At 45.0% G+C, this 19044-nt stretch overlaps 1 protein-coding gene across 1 annotated transcript in view; it reads left to right on the forward strand.

The window, feature by feature from the left end:
* EDN1 (endothelin 1) overlaps positions 1 to 19044 on the forward strand; it is a 97635-nt gene that overhangs the window by 51165 nt on the left and 27426 nt on the right. The window contains exon 6 of the mRNA XM_080380501.1: positions 1 to 19044. This exon is cut by the window's left edge and continues 22006 nt beyond it; it is cut by the window's right edge and continues 27426 nt beyond it. The gene's annotated coding sequence lies outside the window, so the exon portion shown is untranslated.

Genomic DNA, 19044 nt, shown 5'->3' on the forward strand with positions numbered 1-19044 from the left:
TTTTGCAGTTGTACTTACTAGGGGAAACTTGGTATATATGGGTAAAACGTGATTGCTGGAGTTAATACTTAGCTTAAACCCCAACACGACCAGAGGGCATCCCTGCATAGCACTGCAGTTCTGTTGGCTTCACACACAGATCACCCTCAAGGCAAGTAATGAGATATCAGCAACAACAAGGAGCAGTCAGAATCCTTTCTGGGTTGTGTTTTACCTGGAAAATGTCTATAAAATAAGGACATAAACTTGCCTCGTGCAGTTAGTCCACCCACTCATGTGGCCAGCAGCAAAAGTTCAGGGCAAGAACACAGAACCAGGTGAGCACACATCTATCTGCCTCCTTCTACCTTTAATGAATTCAATGTTTAGCTAAATAGCACGTTGAATCTTCCAAGATTTTGGGGTTTTGCGAACTACTTTATACCTTTGCCTGCCACAAATTCTGAGCAGCACGGAGCTGTAGAGCTTGGTTATGCTTGTGTGAAAAAAAAAAGTACTTTTCTGTTTGTCCTAAAACTTCTGCTTGGTAAATTGATGTTGTATCTGACAACGTGTCAGATACAAACTCATCAAGGAGTCTTTTATGGTGGTTTTTTTCCTAGGTTCTGCCCACAAACCTGCAATGTAGTTCCCAATGGGGCTTTATGATCTGCACGGTGCATGGTGGATGCCAGAAGCCAATTTATTGGTGTGCACATGTGCGACTGTATGTACTAACCTGACTCACTGGTGAGAGAACAATCAAAACCCATTGTATAGTAAATGTGGTGTAAAACAGAGGTGAACGCAGCCAGTCATTTGTCCAATATAATCCCCTGCATGAATCCCTACTCCAAGCTGCTGTGTCACTGGGTTTTGGAGCCTGGATGTGTTGGGGTGAATTTCATTTCCTGGGAATGGTGGACAGTGGGATGGAGTCTACACCTGGGAGGTTTTGGAAAGGAGAGCAAAGGCGAGCTTGCTGAGGTGAGTGCTCTGCTTTGAGAAATTATATTCTTGGCCCCTAGGCATCACTACCTCTAAACACACTGGCTGACAGTTTGTCAAACACAAGAGAGATGCACCCGGCTAACCGTAGTTGGTACAAATATTACAAAATACAAAAGCAACTGAGACAGCTCCATGAACGGTTACGCACTGCCAGTTTGGGAGAGCTAGGGTAGGGTGTGCAATGAAAGCCTAGCACAGCAGAAAATATCCACAGCAGGCTGAGGACACCCTAGTGCACAGGCACAGAGACAACGCTGTCATTAAATCCAACGCAGTGGTGCTTTGACTTACGCAGTGTCAGTCCTTGCTTTGCTAACTACCAGTGCCTCGTGCACCAGGGGTGGGTGCCAGCTGATTTGTGTGCTCCTATCTTGTCAGCTATAATTCTGAGTGCCTAGAAGATGTGTATGGCTTTATTTGTGCTGCCTGCACAACGGTCACCTTCCAGTGAGAGGGAAGGGGTGCCCACCTTAGATGCCATTTCCAGGGCCTGTGAAGACAGGGCATGTGCTCAGTGGTCCTCTCACCGGTGAGCAGAGCTCGTCAAAGAGTTTTGTGCTGGAGGACCTGGAGCGCTGCTTGGAGACCGTGTGCTCTCAGGCTAAGCTGATCCTCACTACAGACGAGGAGTGGTGCAGACAGGGCTGGTTTCCCGGCTGCTGAAATGCAAAGCTTTGCCAGTTTGCATAGGAAGAGAAGACCAGCCAGGTCCCTGTCATCACAAACAAGCCAGGCAGTAAATGCTTAATCTCAACAGGGCCCTAGAGCATCACCTCCACATGCCACTGACTATTAGAGGCTTCAAAATAGTTTCCTAATATCCTCTGACAAATTAAGACCTATGGTAAAGACTGAGAGCTAGTACAAATAATGCAGTATGTAAAGGGAGAAGAAGAGACCCATGGGAAGCCTGTGTCTGGAGACAATGATGCAGCAGGAAAATCGTTACTTAAAAGTCTGAAATACCCCTAGGAAGCAGGTTGTATCTCACACACTACATAAGAAAGAAAGATTCCTCTCCTTGCAAGGTCTTTTTTGGTCAAGTGATTGGCTTAACCTGGACATCATGAACAACACACTATGAGATTTGATGCTACTAGGATCTGCAATACATGCTGCTATACCAGCATTATACCCAGGACCTCAACAGTTTCACATGTTTTCCCAGTCCTTATTTTCAGCACTTCTCTAGCACCGTACTGACAGCATTTATGATCTCTGAGTAGTGGAGATGCAGCATATCTGGAACAGCTCAGACTGCCTGGGCAACAGGCGAGTGAACAATTCAGCCCTTGCAAAGCCACTTCTGTTGGCATTGCACAGTCCTAGGGAGCTAACCCAGAGTTAATCTGAGCAACAGGCTAGGTCTGTGCTTGCAGTGCTGGAGGATCATGGCAGGGCCGTGTTTAGTGCCCAGCAGTGGGCCAGTGCATTTGCAGGTGGATGTTCTTACAGGTGGACATCCCTCTTTGAAACCTCTGCTGACTATTTGCCAGGTCTTTCCGTTTTCTTCACATTTGTGGAGGTGGCTTAAAAACCAGGTCCAGCAAAAGCAAAAAGCCACACAGATGCATGCCATAGCTGCATGGCAGCATTATATAGCCCCTGTCTGTCCCCCTCACTTGGAGCATGGGGCAGGCGACTTGTCCATGGATCTTGCATTTAAGTGGTCACAGCTAAATTTTCTGCAGATCAACATGCCATGCTTGTGAGGATGTGACGGTGCAAATTCAAAGGCTCCCCATGAAGATGTCCCCACCACAGTTGCCCCTTCTTAGCAGTCCAGGTTACTCTGTTACCCCCAAAAGGGCTGTCCTGGAAACTAAGCCTTGCCATCTGCTTATGCCTCTCCACAGTCTTTCCACATTGTGAACGGTACCTTCCTTGACTTCAGGTGTACACACCACTGCAATCCCTGCCTTTACACCCAGGAAAAACTAATATTAAGCCAAGAGATGTCAGGTCTTTAGTTCTGCCTCATCTATTTTCAGCATTTTTCAGTTTTTTTCTTTATTAAATGACACCAAAATAAACAGGCAAAAAATCTGCTGACATTTGGAGGAGTTTGACTGAAGTGTTGTATCTTCATCTCCTACTGGGATTGCTTTATTAAGGCCAGTGTTTCTGTGAAGCTGGAGTCAGGGCAGCTCTGCTAGCTCACACCCACTGTATATCAGATTTATACAATGACAGCTTACAAGCTGGCAGGTGGCTGACTTCATTGTAGCTGCAATTAAACCTGGAGTTCATTAGTATTCCAAATGATTTTACAGATTTACTTGGGCAATTTCACTCACTTGCCTTTTAAGACAGATTTTCTTTGCTCTCCACACACACATCCATCTCAGAACATCTTTATTTCTTAACTGCAGAATCAAAGTCTAGGTTTTATTTTGAAGTAAGCCTTAATGAATCTCCCAACTGGAGCAAATAAATAACAAAACAGCCTGCTTTCTCACATCTTGTCTGTGGCTGTTTTTTTTTTTTCCAGTCACAGAATTTGCTTTATAACCCTAGGGTACAGTCACTGTGTGGATGTCTACTACTTGTTACTGGTGAGGTTGTTGGCCACTGAGTTTGTCCAGTATGCATAACCATTGTGCAAAGCTGTGCAGCGTGTGACAAATACAAGTTAATTGCAAGCACAGTCCTCAGAAAGACACTGGTTCCTGTGGCTGCAGACTATCCTGACTAAATTTCTCACTTCACACAGTGACTGAATGAACAAAATTAAATCGCCTCAGCCTGGCATCTTGTACTGTCACTTGCCTCTGGGAGAGCTGACCTCTTCTCCATCACAAGCCATTCCTAGTGCACATGCCAGGAAATAGCCCAGTTGGAGACACCTCGCGTCACTCTTATGGATACTTAGGTCCGGACATTTCAATGGAAGAGGCAGGGTATATGGCAAAACGGACTACTACATCATCTGTATGTTGGTGCTTATGCCAGAGAAGAATCGTGGGTTCTCTGTGCCTATAGAGAGTATAAATTCAGAGGCTGTTCCAGCTTTCCTCAGAGGGATGCACTGCTACAGCTGCTGCAGAGCACAGGGCTCACCGTGGTGAAATACGACTGTTCTTGCTCTGTCCTGAACTGAGAGGACAGAGTAATCCGCACTCGGGGGAGTGAAAGCAAAATTGAGGGAAAACATGACAGAATCAAAATTGCCCATTCATTTATCTCGAGGGGAACCAGCGTGTCCCCATTAACAGCTGGCAGTATTTTGCATAGCAGCAAGTACAATAAAATGGACCAAGGCAAGGGAGAAGCCAAGTACCCTGAAGTGATGTTGCTGTGTATCAGCTGCAGATTGGATCCCATCGTGCTAAATATTAAAGCTGCTAAATATTTTGGCGTGCTGGTGTTGGCAAAACAGCGGTGTTTCTTTCAAAACAGCATCTAAAAATTGGTGGTACTTGCAGCAAAGCACTGCCCAAAGATGACTCCTGGGACATGGTTCAGTACATCCCCATATGTGCTCTGCGTCTTGGCCACAGAACAGCAGCTGGGGAGCCGAGTGCTACCCAGCAGACGGCATTTTTCCATGAGACTGATTCCAGCTTATAAGGAACCTCCCTCACTTTGGCTAAACCAGCATTCCTACAAGGCACAATTCCTCTGCAGGGGCAATTTTTTGTTGGAATAAGCGATGAATGGTGTGATGGTCTTGCCAGGCCTCCTGTGCCATCTGCCATTTTTCTCTGCTTCTGCCCTTTCCCAGGCCAGCCAGGGCCAATGAGTAAGTTAATCTAGGGAATGGTATGTACTGTATGTCCAACCACAGTCCTCTTCTGCGTCAACACCTTTGACTGATACAATATCTATGAGGAAGAGAGATCCAGTCATCGAGTTGATACATGTCTTTGTAAGGATACTGAAAAAGAATAGAAATTTTACAGTTTTATCTGCAAGATGCCTGAGCCAGGAGAAAGTCACAAGTAGTGCTTTTCTTTTTTGGGTGTGAAGGGAGAGAACAAGCATTCCCTTTTGTGCTGCATTCACAGCCCATCTAGATGAACCTGTAGTCCCTGCCTGTTGACTTCAGCCTTGGCTACAGCACTCCCAGACCACCGTGACGGGCCAGCAAAGGGCTCAAAGGCAGAAGGCAGGGGCTGGACACCATCTCCCACAGCTGGTGTTAAACCTGTGCCTCATTCAGCTCCTACGGAGCCCTCTCTGCCTGCCCTTTTGAGGATACTGAGGTCCTTGACTACTGCACTACTGCTCGAGAGTAAATGGTCAGTCATCCCCAGCCCACCACGCTGGTTCCTCTCCTCAGGTCTTACAAACCAAGCTGGTCTTGCCCATGAGATGTTGCTATGGAATAAGTCTCTTTATTCCAGTTGAACACAGAGGGAAACCAAGGCACAGTGGAAACCATCATACGACATTTCTTTTCATGGAAGGCTGTCTGCTATCTGCCTACTGAAACGTGCCTTAATCTGTTCCATGTTTGACCTGGACCTGTATAAATTTCTTATAATGGTGGGTTTTCAAAGTATGCTGAAACCTAGAGCCAGAGGGAAAAGCTGACCAGTGGCAAGGCCTGAATGGCAGCTGGAAAACTTTTAAAAGATGCTTTTTGGCTTTGAAGGGATCTTGGCAGTGAAAAGGATCTTTTTTATTATTTTTTTTATTATTTTGTTTGGCCAGACAATTTAGAGATCTTTCACAATGCTGAGCATTGTGTCTCATACTACTTTATAGAAGTGACATTCCCAACAACAGGGAGGATCCTGAGACCACTGGATCCTCTGGGGTGTCTTGTCACACAGTGCGTGGTCTGAGAGTACGTATCCCTTTGCTCCATATCCGTATGGACACCGGGTTATGTTAAATCACAAGTATGATTTTTTTTTAGCTTAGTTGACTGCTCTTTCACATTTTAGAGTGAGCTCCGTTTTTAAAAAAGTCACAAAACCTGGCACACAACCAGTTGTAAATAATTCAGAGCAAATCTGCACAATTACTTTAGAACCATTACTTCTAATACAAAAACAGGACTAGAAACAGTATAAACATTTAATCATATGCTTCTGCAGTGACTCCTGTAACATATTTTGTACTACAAGTTCTCTCAAATGCCTTTTCCAGTGTGCTTCATCCTGTTCTGTCAGTTTTTATAATTTACTGGTTCATCCCAAGACTTTTCTTTCAACTTTTAATATATATGTGAATTTCCTGGATAAAGGCAAATCGCTATTAGATCATCATGTATCTCCCCATCATGAAAGTAAATTCCTTGCCAACACTAAGTCAGCATTAGTTGTCCACAAGCCATTAATCCCAAAAGCTTAGAAAAGGTTAATTTTTTAAGCTAATAGTATAAAACCCACATAATATAACATTCGGATAGAAAGTTTAGGAAGTCTCTTTTGCAACTTAATTTAAATCCCCTGTAGACCAAAATGTCTGGATAAACCCCACAAAAGATTAAAGACACTGGAGGACCTGATTTTCTAACCCATTGCATTTTCTATCCCCGTGCAAATCCACACAAATCTTTACCTCTTTGAAGTTGCTAGCAAATCTCTTGGTCTTTTCAATAGGACTTACAACTTCACTTCTGGTAATTACATCAGCCTGCCACTGTGGAACATCACTCCTGGGAAATGTTAATAATATAAAGCTGGCCACTGCCAGATCCTCTTTGTACCAAAGCCATTTAATTTAAGCAGTTTTTTCTTTTCCTTGTTGAAGACGCGAGGATGTTACAGGCTTCACAGATGCACAAATCACCTCAGAAAGGAACAGGCTGATCCTTTTAAGAAGAGTTTGAGCCCTGATGTTATGTTTTAAAGAGCAGATCGTGGCTAGGCAGTCAGCTCTCAGTGAATCTTCCTTCTCCAAGGCATGGCTTTCCTTCCCCTGCTACCCTCTCTGCACATGCCTGCCATAAGGCTGTTCTGCAAATTGCTGTTATCAGCTACATATCTCTCCCCGCTTCCCCCTAGGACCCATGATTGTGCCCGATGGGTCCGTGGGGGCTCAGCAAAGATGCCAGCCTGTGCCCTCCCCCTGCCCAGCTCAGATGCTGTCTACATCTGCCATGCTGCTGGGGATGCTTCGCCCCTTTCTGTGCGCCCTGATGGCTCAGCAATAAATAGAATGCACATACGGCTGGGTAAGAAAGTAGGTCACCTTTTAGCAGCAGCCTGGGCACCCTGATAAATCTCTCCTTTGTGAGCATCTCCAAGTTAATACGATGTGGTGGCAGGTGAGGATGCTGAGGAGCTGATGCCTGTCTGGGAGGACTTCCCCTCGCTCACCACTCTGTGTCCACATAATGAGAGAGCATCTTTGCAGAGCAGCCTGAAGGGCAAGGAAAGGGAGGCAGAAGGTGAAAAATGAGCTGCAAGGAAAGGGAAACACACTCTTGAGTCCCCTTGTGTTGCTGATTAAGCTCCCAGCCAAACTACTCCATTGATGGAAGCACTGTGCTTTGATTTTTGTTTGTTTTGTTACATTTCTTTATTGATTTAGATGCAGACACGGGCACACAAAGGAAAATCCAGCAAAATTAAATAAAATGTTTGACTAAAATTCTGAGGTTTCTAGTGGATCTTGAAAAAGTTCGGTTGCAAACACCAAACTGTGAGGTCTGTGTCACCACACTGTTGTTCGAGGTGGCATTCACTGTAATTCCCTTGCTGAAAACTGCCCCCAGGCTCCCTCCGTCAGTCACAACGTGCCTCCCTATTTACAAGGACATGTTCTTATGGCCTGGCGGGTTGCTAAAGCAAAAAGCTTCTTGTGCACTGCAGGCTGCTGTTCCTATCGCTGTTGCCATTTCTTTTCTTTATAGTGAAACTGTTGACAGAGATGATGATAAGTCAAAGCCCAGATGATGATCTGGGTCTTGACAGATAAGATCAGCAGGTTTGCTGTCTCAACCCAGGCACTGTTTATCCAGTACAATGGTGGGCTACTTTCGCTGGCGCTATGTAACGCCCTGCCATAAAGGAGTTATTATAATTCCACCTAAAAGCTGGCGCTGCTCCTCCCTCCCACCATTCCTCCCCCTCCCCGCCAGGTAAATGTCGGTTGAAAGGCCAGACGCAGAGATCGCAGGCTCCACGATCTGTTTTGACCTACGTGGATTTGCTCAGAGTATTAAAACGATGCCAGTCTGCCATCGTACCGGCTGCAGGTACTCCTCACTCAACGAGAACCTGAGATTTAAGGCATATCACTCCCTAGGCATCAGGAAAAGCACACAGTGTTAAACTAGTATAATTTGAGGCTGGAATTACTCTCCATTACATACTAAATCCTGTGTTATTCCAACACCTTTGATGACTTTACAGTGGATGGAGGCTTGTGCTGCTGAAGGTAAAACCTGGCCTGTTTTCTTCTCTTTAATCACAATCACAATCTTTCGGGAACAGCAAATCAATTGTATGTCTGTGTGACAAAGAATTCTTACACAGAAGAGTTAATTAAAATCATCGCTTCATAGTTCTCATTTGAGTCATTTAATTAGCTTTGTTCCCAGGTGATAAATGAGGGCTTCGCCAGGAAGGAAACAGTGTTGTCTTACTCATCACCAGAAAGCATTTGCTGAATTATGTCAAATCTCTTATTGCTATCTTCTTTGACAAGTGCTTGTAATTTCTTTACTTCTCTCAAAGGTATCTCCCTGAAATCACCAGCACAAGATAAGGTCTGTTCCTCAAGTGCCTCCCTCATGCCTCTCCATTCATCACATCGCTCGGAGATTTATGCCCTTGGCAACAGTCCCAGGAAGATGCTCACATCTTCAACTCAGCATCAGAGATATGTCTGAAGCAACGTCCAATCCCACCGGCGGTGACATCGGTTAGGAAGTAGCTGCTGGAAAAGTGATGAATGTGTTACAGAGGTACCTTCTGTAAAATTGCAAATCGTAATTAGGGCTGAATGGAAAAATAGAAGTAGCTTGCTGAGAAGATGAATTTGCATTTTCTTACCGATTCCCTCTGATAGTATCTATGCTTCTTTCTAATGTTTGTATTGCACAAACACCTAAGCGATAAGGATTTTTTTACCCACACAAGCCTAGGCTTGGTGAACCAAGCTCAGCATGGATCAATCCTAAGGTCCAGAGAAGGGAGGTGAGAAAACGTCTGCCCCTCAGTGATCAATCCCTCTGGTGGGGACGGGGCTTCCAGCCACTGTGGTGGCAAGTGCCAGCTCCAGAAGAGGTACAGCAGTGAAGTCACATATAATCTAGCAGTCTTTAGGGCTCCTCCAAAGTGCAAGGGACAGTCGTCCAGGTGATTGCCCAAACAGAGGAAATGCAGCTCTCCTGAATTAGCTCCTGTGTCCATTTTTGTGAACTCCACGGTAAAGCAGAGCAGCCGAACTTCACAGTCAAACAGAGTGATGTCCTGTCCCTTGTGCCGTCCTGTAGATTCCATGAGGCATATTTGTTTTAAACTCCTAGGAGAAGAGGTAACGAATGTTTGTTACTGCGTGATTATCATTAATGTTCTATTTATAGAATTATTTGGCTGGAACTTGTGGTAAGCCATTTTCCCTCCTTTGACAAAAAAAAAAAAAAAAAAAGGAGGTTGAGTCTCCTATGCTAAAAATCGTAATGGTCAGCTGCATTGGTTTGCTGTTAATAAACACTGCTAACTGGAAATTTAAACTTCTTTTATTTATCAGACTGAGTCAGAACTTTAAAGCAGAAGCTAGCTTTGAAGTGGGGCCCAAAGTAAGAAAAAAAACAACCAAAAAACCACAACAAACCCTTTAATGTTTTATCTGCAGGTTTGCTGACCAAATCCATCTGCTTTATTTGACAACTGATAAAGACTGGCAGGTGCTCTAATGAGCCGGCTTTGGCTGCACTTGCAGATCATCCTTTTGAAACCTGCAGCAATGTCCTTCTCCAAATAGCTGAAAGACATGATTGACCTCAATGTCAAATGTCTCAGTGGATGTGTGCATGACCATTCTTGCAAGCATGTGTAAAGCACTCCTGCCCCCCTCGCCGCAGCTCCCTGACCCCTGCTCCTGTTTGCCCTACACACATGCATGCCCGGCCACTGTATTTCGGCTTTCCTCTCTTCCAGTTTGGGTCCAGTCTTTCCCACAACAGGAATCCATCTGTAACAATCCATATCTGAAATGAAAACTTGCCAAATGGCCCATGTCACCCCCCCGGTGTGTGCCACAAGGGGAGAAAGAAGCTGGCTGGTGCCCTGTTCTTATCTAGTCAACAGAGCTTTGAAATTTTAAAAAAAGCAAGTTTTATGGGAATAGGTAGCGTAAAATCACAGGTCCCCAAGAATAACTAAGGGACCTCTGAAGGTCGTACGCTCTGTCCCTGGCTTTCAGTTTCAAAGTTAAAATCTTCAGTGTCAAGATTGTTTGAGACCAACTCACGCACCTTCATCTTTCAGCTTTGTAGGTACCAGCTGGGAATATCTTTTCTTTCTCATACTCTAAGTAGACAGCACAGTTGGGTTAAAATTAGAGCAATTGTTCCCAACTTGTATCTAGCTTTTCAGCTTCTATTTTTGACTTGAAGAACAACTTCTGTACCCAGGCGCTTGTTTGCTTTTTCAGCTGTATCAGCTAGGCTGATAAAAATATTACCTCCTCCTGCAAATCTTGCTGGTATTCTTAGACTCTCCCAGCAAGAACATTATCTTCAGTGACAGTTTTGACTCAGCAGTGACCAGAGAATTTTTGTCCCTGAGATTACATACATTTTATCTCAGTCAAGCCGCTGAAGCTGTTATTGGAATAAGGAGACTAATCCATGATTCAATAAGGCTATCTAAAGGCTTAAATGGTACAGAAATTGAAAGAGAAACTGAAGTAAAATAGCCGGTGCAAAATAAGTGATTCTTTGTTTTGAGAGTTATTGAAATTAATTTGTCCCAGTTATCCAGCCTGTTTTTTGATGGAGGAATAAAATGCCACACTTTTTTGCTGCTAAAGTTGACATGTTTGGTTTGCCATTTCAGGTGAGAGGGGGAAATATTAGGAAAGCAGACTAAAAGAAACAGGGTTGGGCGGAGATGTCACTGGTAAGATGTGCTTTGCCCAAAGTTCACTTATCTTAATTACAGTAAATTATTAAAGGACGTTACTTCACTCTAATCCCTATACCGACAGTTTCCTCTTAAAAGTGAAAGCTAAAAAGCTGACACAAGAGCGATGCAATTATCTTTAAATTAGTCTTCACAACCAAAAATAAAATAAGAAAACTTAATTTTTACTGGGAACTTTATGGGAAGCCTGGATTAGACATTCTGCTATGTACTCCTGCTGTTTCTGACATGACTAGGCACAGACACCAAATCTTTCACTGCAGTATAATCTTGCTGTGTTGAATCAAGTCAGAAACTTAAAAAAACTCCAACCGTATCACCCTGAGCAATCCTTGACCCTCGCAATTACATTTTCAAATGCTTGAGGAAAGAAAAAAAAAAATCAGGATGAGCTCTTGAGGCTGCCCTGAAAGGAATGCAGAGTCCATCAGTGTCCATTTGCATCAGTCAGTGGAAATGACCCCAAAAAAATGGTCTCAGATTTAATTGCTCGAGCTTCACTTATTGGATTAAGCACACTTCTTCCTGGTGCCAGGTTACTATTGCTTATGGTTTAGGCCAGTGGATCTGTTCCTCGTGGGCACAGTCCATCCTCCGAGGAGTTCATAATGTGACCACAAGGCAAATAAAGGACAAGGAGAAAAGATCTGTTATCGGCACTTATAGACAGGGGTGTGGGGCACAGAGGGAGATTAGTATCTCAAGGGGCAGCTTGCGATGGGTTGGAAAAAGCACAGAATGAAACAGGCTTGTGTCACGAGGGGACACCACGACAGGGCAGAAATCCCAGTCTCCAGAGTTCTGTCCTGCGCCTCGCAGCGGGAGCAGCTGAAGGAGCATCCCTGCTCCTGGAGAGCACCTGGGGCACGGGCAGAGTAACTCCTCAGCCACAGACCTCCCCTCAGGACAAGACCTCTTGAAATATGCCATCACAGAAGCATGAATACCAGCAAGGAAAATGTTTTAGAGGCCACAGCAGGCCTACAGAGCAGGCAACCTGCATGTTCATGGGAGGGTTGTCAAATAGGGTTTTATTGCCCATGCCGCCCAGTATCGTTTTGCTTCATGGTGCTGGTTCCCCATAGCCTCCCTTCCTCTCCTTTTTGTCCCACCTCCTCCCAGCTAATGCTGACAGGGGGGCTTAGACTGAAGAAACAGGAAAGGAATTGTTATTTGCCAGATAATGCTGGAGAATTTAGTGAGTTGCCTTTTGGACACTGGAGTTCACAATCTGAAATGCTGAGAGACAAGTTAAGAACAAGCAAGGGAATGGAATTTCTTCCCCTAATGTCCCCTCCCAAATGTTAAATTTAAATATGCCACACTTAAAATGCAAGAGCAGTTAGAGTCCTGAAGGACAAGGGAAAACAAACCACATTGCTGTTCCTGGAAAACTTATATCTGAGGGCTGGCCAGATAACCCTAACAACTTCTACTAAGCCCTTTGGGCAGTCACATTCAATGTCTAGAAAATTCATCAGCTCCAAGGAGAAGAGCAGTTCTATCCAGGAATAATAGTAAATCTCAGGGAAACAAAGCAACTAATGCAGAAATGAGTGGCTGAAATCCCACTGCGATAAAAGTGTGATTGTAACGCTACGGTTTAAAATCCATTAATATGATCATAGGCTGCATTTGTCCAAACAATGGGTGTGCTTTTCCCTTCAGGTTTTGACTTAAAAATCTGCCACAGGCCATTGCTGTTTCGTGGTTAAAAGAGTCCAGCTGCAATCGCTTGCTGTGAGCAGGAGGCACAGGCACAAGGCGCAGCCACCACTGGTTTGCAGCACTTCTTTGAGTAAATCACAGCATCACTACTACAGAACGGTCGGGGTTGGAAGGGACCTCTGGAGACCATCTACCCAACCCCTGCTAAAGCAGGGTCTCCCAGAGCAGGCTGCACAGAGTCACGTCCAGGCAGGTGTGGGATGTCTCCCAGGGAAGGGGAAATGCAGCACAGGCTGTGGGATCTCAGGGCAGATCCCGCTGATGGTCCTGCACATTTCTCAACCATGCAGAGGGTACTATAAAAAGGGGTTACCACTCCGAGTCATATAAGGTGAGTACATTGGACGTATGTGGAAACGGCAATATGCTCATGTCCAACGTGTTCCTCTGAGTACTTCCTATAGACTTGCTGCTACACAGACTTCTGACCAAGAGCATATGGGACGTCCTGCTGAATTCAGAGGATAGAACATAAACCTCATGTGTTGATAAAGTCAGAGACTATTGGTCTCTAAGCAAAATCTTTTGAAAAAGTGAATGAAATAAAAGAGACTGGAGTACATGCAGGGACAGGGTAAAGAGATAAATCACAGAAGATCTTCTAACTGTACCTTTTGGAATACTCGTTGAACCTGAGGGTGCAGGGATGATATATTCCAAACTCAGATCACAGATGAGGCTGACATACACGCAGATTTCCCTTACACACCTCAGATCCTACCAGACTGCAACACCCAGAGGTGTGTATCTCAGTACTTCAGGCATTTTGCATGCTTGTCAACTCTGCCCCACATAGACTGAACCTCTCTAATTACCGCATATTTGTTAGAAGCACTGAGATTGTTTTCACCTGAAGTCTTTGGTTTAGGTCTGCATTTCTCCTCTGTCTGGTCCTTGGCAATTCAGAGAGCAGCAGCTGCAGCCCTAAAGCAACCATCTTGCAGCTTCCCAGTTTGGTTTTGGAAAATACAGCTTGAAGCAGTGCTAGAACATGAAATGCAATATGGGAGAAGCCCTCACAAAACTGCTTTTCTAACATTGGCTTGGCTTTGCTGCTGGTTTGTTGGTTTTGTTTGTTGTTTTTTTAAAAAAATAAAAAAGTTTGGTGTTGACAAGCATGCTCCGTTAGACTCATATAAAATGGACCCATTAAATCTGCCAGTGGGGATTGAAATACACACTTACTGTGACTAATGTATATTAATTTGAGGAAGTGTGGTTGCTGCAGATAGCAGAGCTGATCAGATGCTGCATGGAAAGCTGCACAGGTCTAGGCAGCAGAGCCTGTGAGTTTAACCACAGGGTCTGTGGATTCCTCAGGTAAAGTCATCAGCTCTTGCAGACTTCCCAAATAGAGCAGCTACCAGAGAGAAGGAGCCCACACTTTCTCAGGGACATTCTTGTTGCCACTTGACAGCTCTGGATTTCCTTGTTTGCCACCTCTCCTTCCTGCTTAACTTATCCTTTAAAAATGAAGCAAGCTGAACATGAGGGAAAATCAATCCTTGTGGTCGATGGCTAGGCTTAAAACGTAAGAGCTAAGTGTAAGGATGAGGAATTTCTCTTCTGTCCTGGTGGGGATCAGCTGGGGATTCCTTTAACAAGCCTGCTCACAGCGAGCCACTGCCTTTTGTCCCTCTTACAGCATCCTATTGCCCTACATCTTCTGGTCCCTACTTAAGCAAAAAAAGTAGTACTGTACCTTCCCACACAGACCTCAGATCCTCCTCCCATCTCTTAGAGCAACTGCTTTTGAAAAGCAAGCTTGCAACTTCCAGGTAAATTCAGAACAAGAGGGGGAGGGAAAAATTAGGGTAGAGCTGCTATCGTGGGGTAGGAAGCAGGCCTGGGGGGTATCCTCAGGCAGGAGACAGACAAATTAAATTATGTGACAGACATAAGCCTGCCACCGAGGTCATGCACAGAGGTTAATGAAATAAATGGCAGGGCAGGGCCTTTTCTGGTGGAGGTCTGTGGGTGAAACATCCAGTACCAGCCCTCTCCCAGCTCAGGGCACTGGTGCTCCACCGTCCTGGGGTCCCTTGAGCAAGACACAGTCATGATCCCCCGACTCTGTCTGACTCCTGACTCGGGAGCAGGGAGACAGCCAGCAACGCTTGGTGCTCAGCACAAGTCTGTACCTCCATCCTCCAAGCCGCTCCATTAATGAAAACTGGGAGCAAAATGCCTACATTTATAACAGGGCATATGGATTGAATTTGGCAGTAGTGGTAGCAGCGCACAAGTTTTTCTCTTAGAAACATGTATGCATGGTCTTACAACCAATCCTGTCCCACGTGCATCAATCCTGAGAAATTAATGTGGTAGTGGGAGGACCAGTGGAAGCAGCCTAACTTTTCAAACCTGAGTCTCTCCGCAGGCAAGGTTCAAGCAGACTAAGACCCCACATCCTACATATCCAATAAACCAGCCTAGAAGATCCTATCACAGGCTTTGTCTGGGGTTTGTTTCATAGCTGGGCACTTTTATCCTGACAGGTAAAATGGTCTTGAAGGAAGAAAACAATGACTAAACACAGACTTCCATGGGAAGAGATGCCCAGACCTTTATGCAAAAGCTGCAGCTTATTTCTTTCTTTTTTAAAGGTACCTTCAAGTCAGAGCAACAAAGTTCCATGTGTTGATTCAGGCTTTAAATGCTCTCCTGGTGATGACTGCATTGCCACAACTGACCCTACTAAATAAAGTGACTACTTAATGTGACTCTCAATAAATACTGTCCTGTGTCCTCAAAGGACAGAACCGTGTTACCAGCCTCTTGTTAGTTAGCCTCAGGTTCTGTATAAAGACGGCAGTGTGCTAAACCTCACATCTGTTAAGATGGCAAGATACTCTTCCATTTTATATAAACCCCATGTTTTAGCAGAATTAGGTTCAACTCTCGAGCTGCAGCTCATGAGCAAGAAAACTATTATTAAGTAAACCTTTATCTGAACAAATACGTGAACCTAATAAACCTATTTCTTTTTGAGTAATCAAACTGCAGAAAGAAGGCAGCAGTGAGAACATGGTAAAGGTAGCAGAAGGAAAGGTGCCTGCTAAATAATACCTTGTCAACCAAAGAAGGAGACCTGTGAGTGACTGTATTCGAGTTAGGAGAATTGGATGTACATGTTTGCACACATATATGGAGGAGTAATGTGAACCATGGTGAGGTCCATTTACTTTGATGTCTAGTGGAACCTGGGGTAAACAGCAAAACAAACAAGAGATCCAAATCTGAATTTTTATACTCCAAAGTAACCTGTTACTTGAGGAATCTGAGCCTCCTGTGGCGTAACTCTGCCTGTAATTACCCAGGAACAGCATTTGTGGTAGCGTCAGGACAAATATTACCTACATTAGGTCTTGAACAAACATGAATCGAGAAGTGTAGGTGTTCTCCAGCTCACCACGGCCACATAACACCAGTTAATTGATTTTATTGGGCGCGATGGGCACCCAACAATTTGGAAAACTTGTGTTTTGCATGCCCTCTAGTGGCTTTTGCTGCTGCAGATTTCTTGCCCAGAAATCCTGCGTGGTCCCACGGGCCAGGGGAGCAGGGCTGCAAAGGTGGGGAGGGTTGGTGGCCAGCGGCAGGGCCAGGCGGGCCACCTTGCTGAAGGCGTGGAGAGAGAGGGGCTGGGGCTCAGGTTGGTTTAATGCAGTTATAGCTCCCTTATAATGATTTTTAACAAGTTGTTTAATGCTCGTAGTCATTAACTTGTTTGGAATGTGATTTGTCATAGAGGAGCGCAAACTCTCCGACCGTCTCCTGGGGGGAGAGGGGGCAATACTACGGGCTGCGTTTGAATCTGTCCAGCCGTGGGATTTACTCCTACGCCCCCTTATGTCATTTGCCTCATGGCAATCCTCTTTGGATTTTGTACAGCTCCAATTTAAAGCTTATGCCAGCAAATTAGCATTTTTGGGGGTGAGAAACCTCCACAAATATTGCTCCTCTCCGGGTTGGAATTGCAGGCAAAGGCAGACCCAGCCTGGCCAGGCGCTGGGCGCCTTCACCACAAGGAGAAAGCGAGTTACCCCATGGAGCTGTGATCCAAACCTGGGCACGGGCACAGTCCTCCAGGCTTTCCAGAGCTGGCCCTCTCCATCTCCTTCCTGCAGCAGATGCAAAATTAGTCTGTGTGTTTTAATAATTAACAGCAGTGATAAAAGTCTACAAGGCATCTGTAAGTTAATGTAAGACCTTGTCTGCTTAAATAAAGTTTGTAAACCAGACTTCTGTTTCTCCATCTGCTTTTTTGATCTGACAGCTATCTTAATATAGGAATCAGCAACAAGCAGAAGGGTGTGTTAACGTTCCATTTATTAGCATTGCTACAGGCGAGAAAATACTTGAACTTCGAGAAAAGAAGAAAACCCAAAACAATAGAGTAAGATCAAAGTGAAATCTCGGATGATTTTTCTTTTACAGGGTTTCCTTCTTTTCCTCCTCCTATTTTCTGAGATGTTTCTGCTCTTGGAGGTCACCCTTAGCTATTTTTTTGGAGAAAGACGACACGGAAACATTGATAAGAGCATTAAAATGATCCCAAAAGGGAGTCAATGCAAGACCAGATCTGAGGACAAAACTTCTGCTTCAATCAACATCAGCTGTTCTGCTGCACTTGTTCTGCACAGGGGAGCTCCAGCTGCCGAGCCAGCGCGGCAGAAGCCGCTCTGCAGGTGAGGCAGCTGCCATACGCACTGAAGGGGACAGCTTCGCTGGGGCTTCGGCTTCTTCTGCTTTCAGGTACCATGTGGCAACACAAATGAATCAAAGTCTGAAGGACAGATTGCTTCCCAGCTGTGCCTGCCCCTTAGCAAAGTGGATTAATCCAGCAAAGCAGCAATTTCCACTAAAGCCAGTTGTCTGCACGGGTCTGGACTGGGCATGTGATCTTTCTGAGGCTGAGTCCGCAGGCAGAAGTGGTCACCAAATCAGTGGATCCTAAGTGAGTATCACATGCCAGCCGTCGATGGTCCATCTCGATTTTGTTGGCAAAATGGAACCGAAAAATTAGATGTTATAGTTATCTACAAAATTTTAAGGTAGAAGAAAGCGGTGGTACTGGTAGCTGAGATGCTGGATTGGCAATAGGAAATCAGAAAAAATAGGAAATTTTCTCTGCTATCAGCCTGACACAAAGGCGTGACATTCTACTTCTGTGCATCAGACAGGGGTCCTGTTCTAAAAATGCCTATCATGAAACTGTCTCCTTCTGGAAAAGGCATGGATATCTGCTAAGGGGGAGGGCAGTATTTAAATGCTAAAGGATATTGCGATCATATGGTAATACAAGGGCAGGATTTAGGCTGATGTCCTGGGAAAGATAAAATGTGCTATTGGTCCCAGGTTTCTGATCAAATTGTTTGGATGGTTAAATATCAAACTCTTGCAGTAGTACTTTCAAATGAGCTGCAGCCTGAGAGGTTACAAAGCAAATAATTGCCGTGAAATTCAAGGAAGAAATACACTGCAGAATCCAGCAATCCAGTCAAACTAGTCTACAAGAGAACAAGGAAAAATCAATTAAATAGGCTGTTAATTACCAGGTGTATGTTTAATTCCAGCTGCAAAATAATGACTATGGAGTAGCAAATATAGCCCATGTGTGGGTCTTGAGCAGCACCCAGCTCAGGTGATTCACATCATGTCACTAAGTCTTCAGATAAGCTGGTTCAGATACCGGTTGGTAGGAGACCAACAAGTAGAGTTTGTAGGGAGCAGCTCTGGCAGGAGAATTGGGGCTAGACAGCCCTTGGTGGGGCTGGTCAGAAGCAGCCCTTGCCCCTTAGCATCCTGATGGGCTGTGGACCTCAATTGTCAGGTATACAAGGGCCTTGCTATGGTCTCTGAGGGATGGGAATGGTTAGTAGTGTGTTCCTGTTGACCAGAGGGTGTTAGCTGGTAGAGGAGGTGCTGATCCTATTCTTGTGCTATGGATGGAAACCTGAGGCTTAAGGGGACAGACCCAAGAGCAGGAGCTGCAGAGGCAGGACCTACCCTGGTGCTCTACTGCTGGAAGCCTTGTATGTGGTGTGGCTCTCTGGGGCTTTGCCTGCATGTCTCAGGCTTGCATCAGCATGTGGAGCTGGTGATCACAGCCAGCTCTGGTTTACAGAGACCTGAAGCAGTTGCTTGGCTCCTGCTAGGCTGAAAATGCAGCTTATTCCGAGTGAAGCTGAGTTCTGTGTGGTTTGGGGATTATGAGAGATTCCTAAGGTACAGGGGCCATATAGCTTAAACCTATACCCTTTCCTACTTTCTT

The sequence above is a fragment of the Falco punctatus genome, assembly GCF_963210335.1.
Source record: "Falco punctatus genome assembly, chromosome: 3".
NCBI classification, from domain to species: domain Eukaryota; kingdom Metazoa; phylum Chordata; class Aves; order Falconiformes; family Falconidae; genus Falco; species Falco punctatus.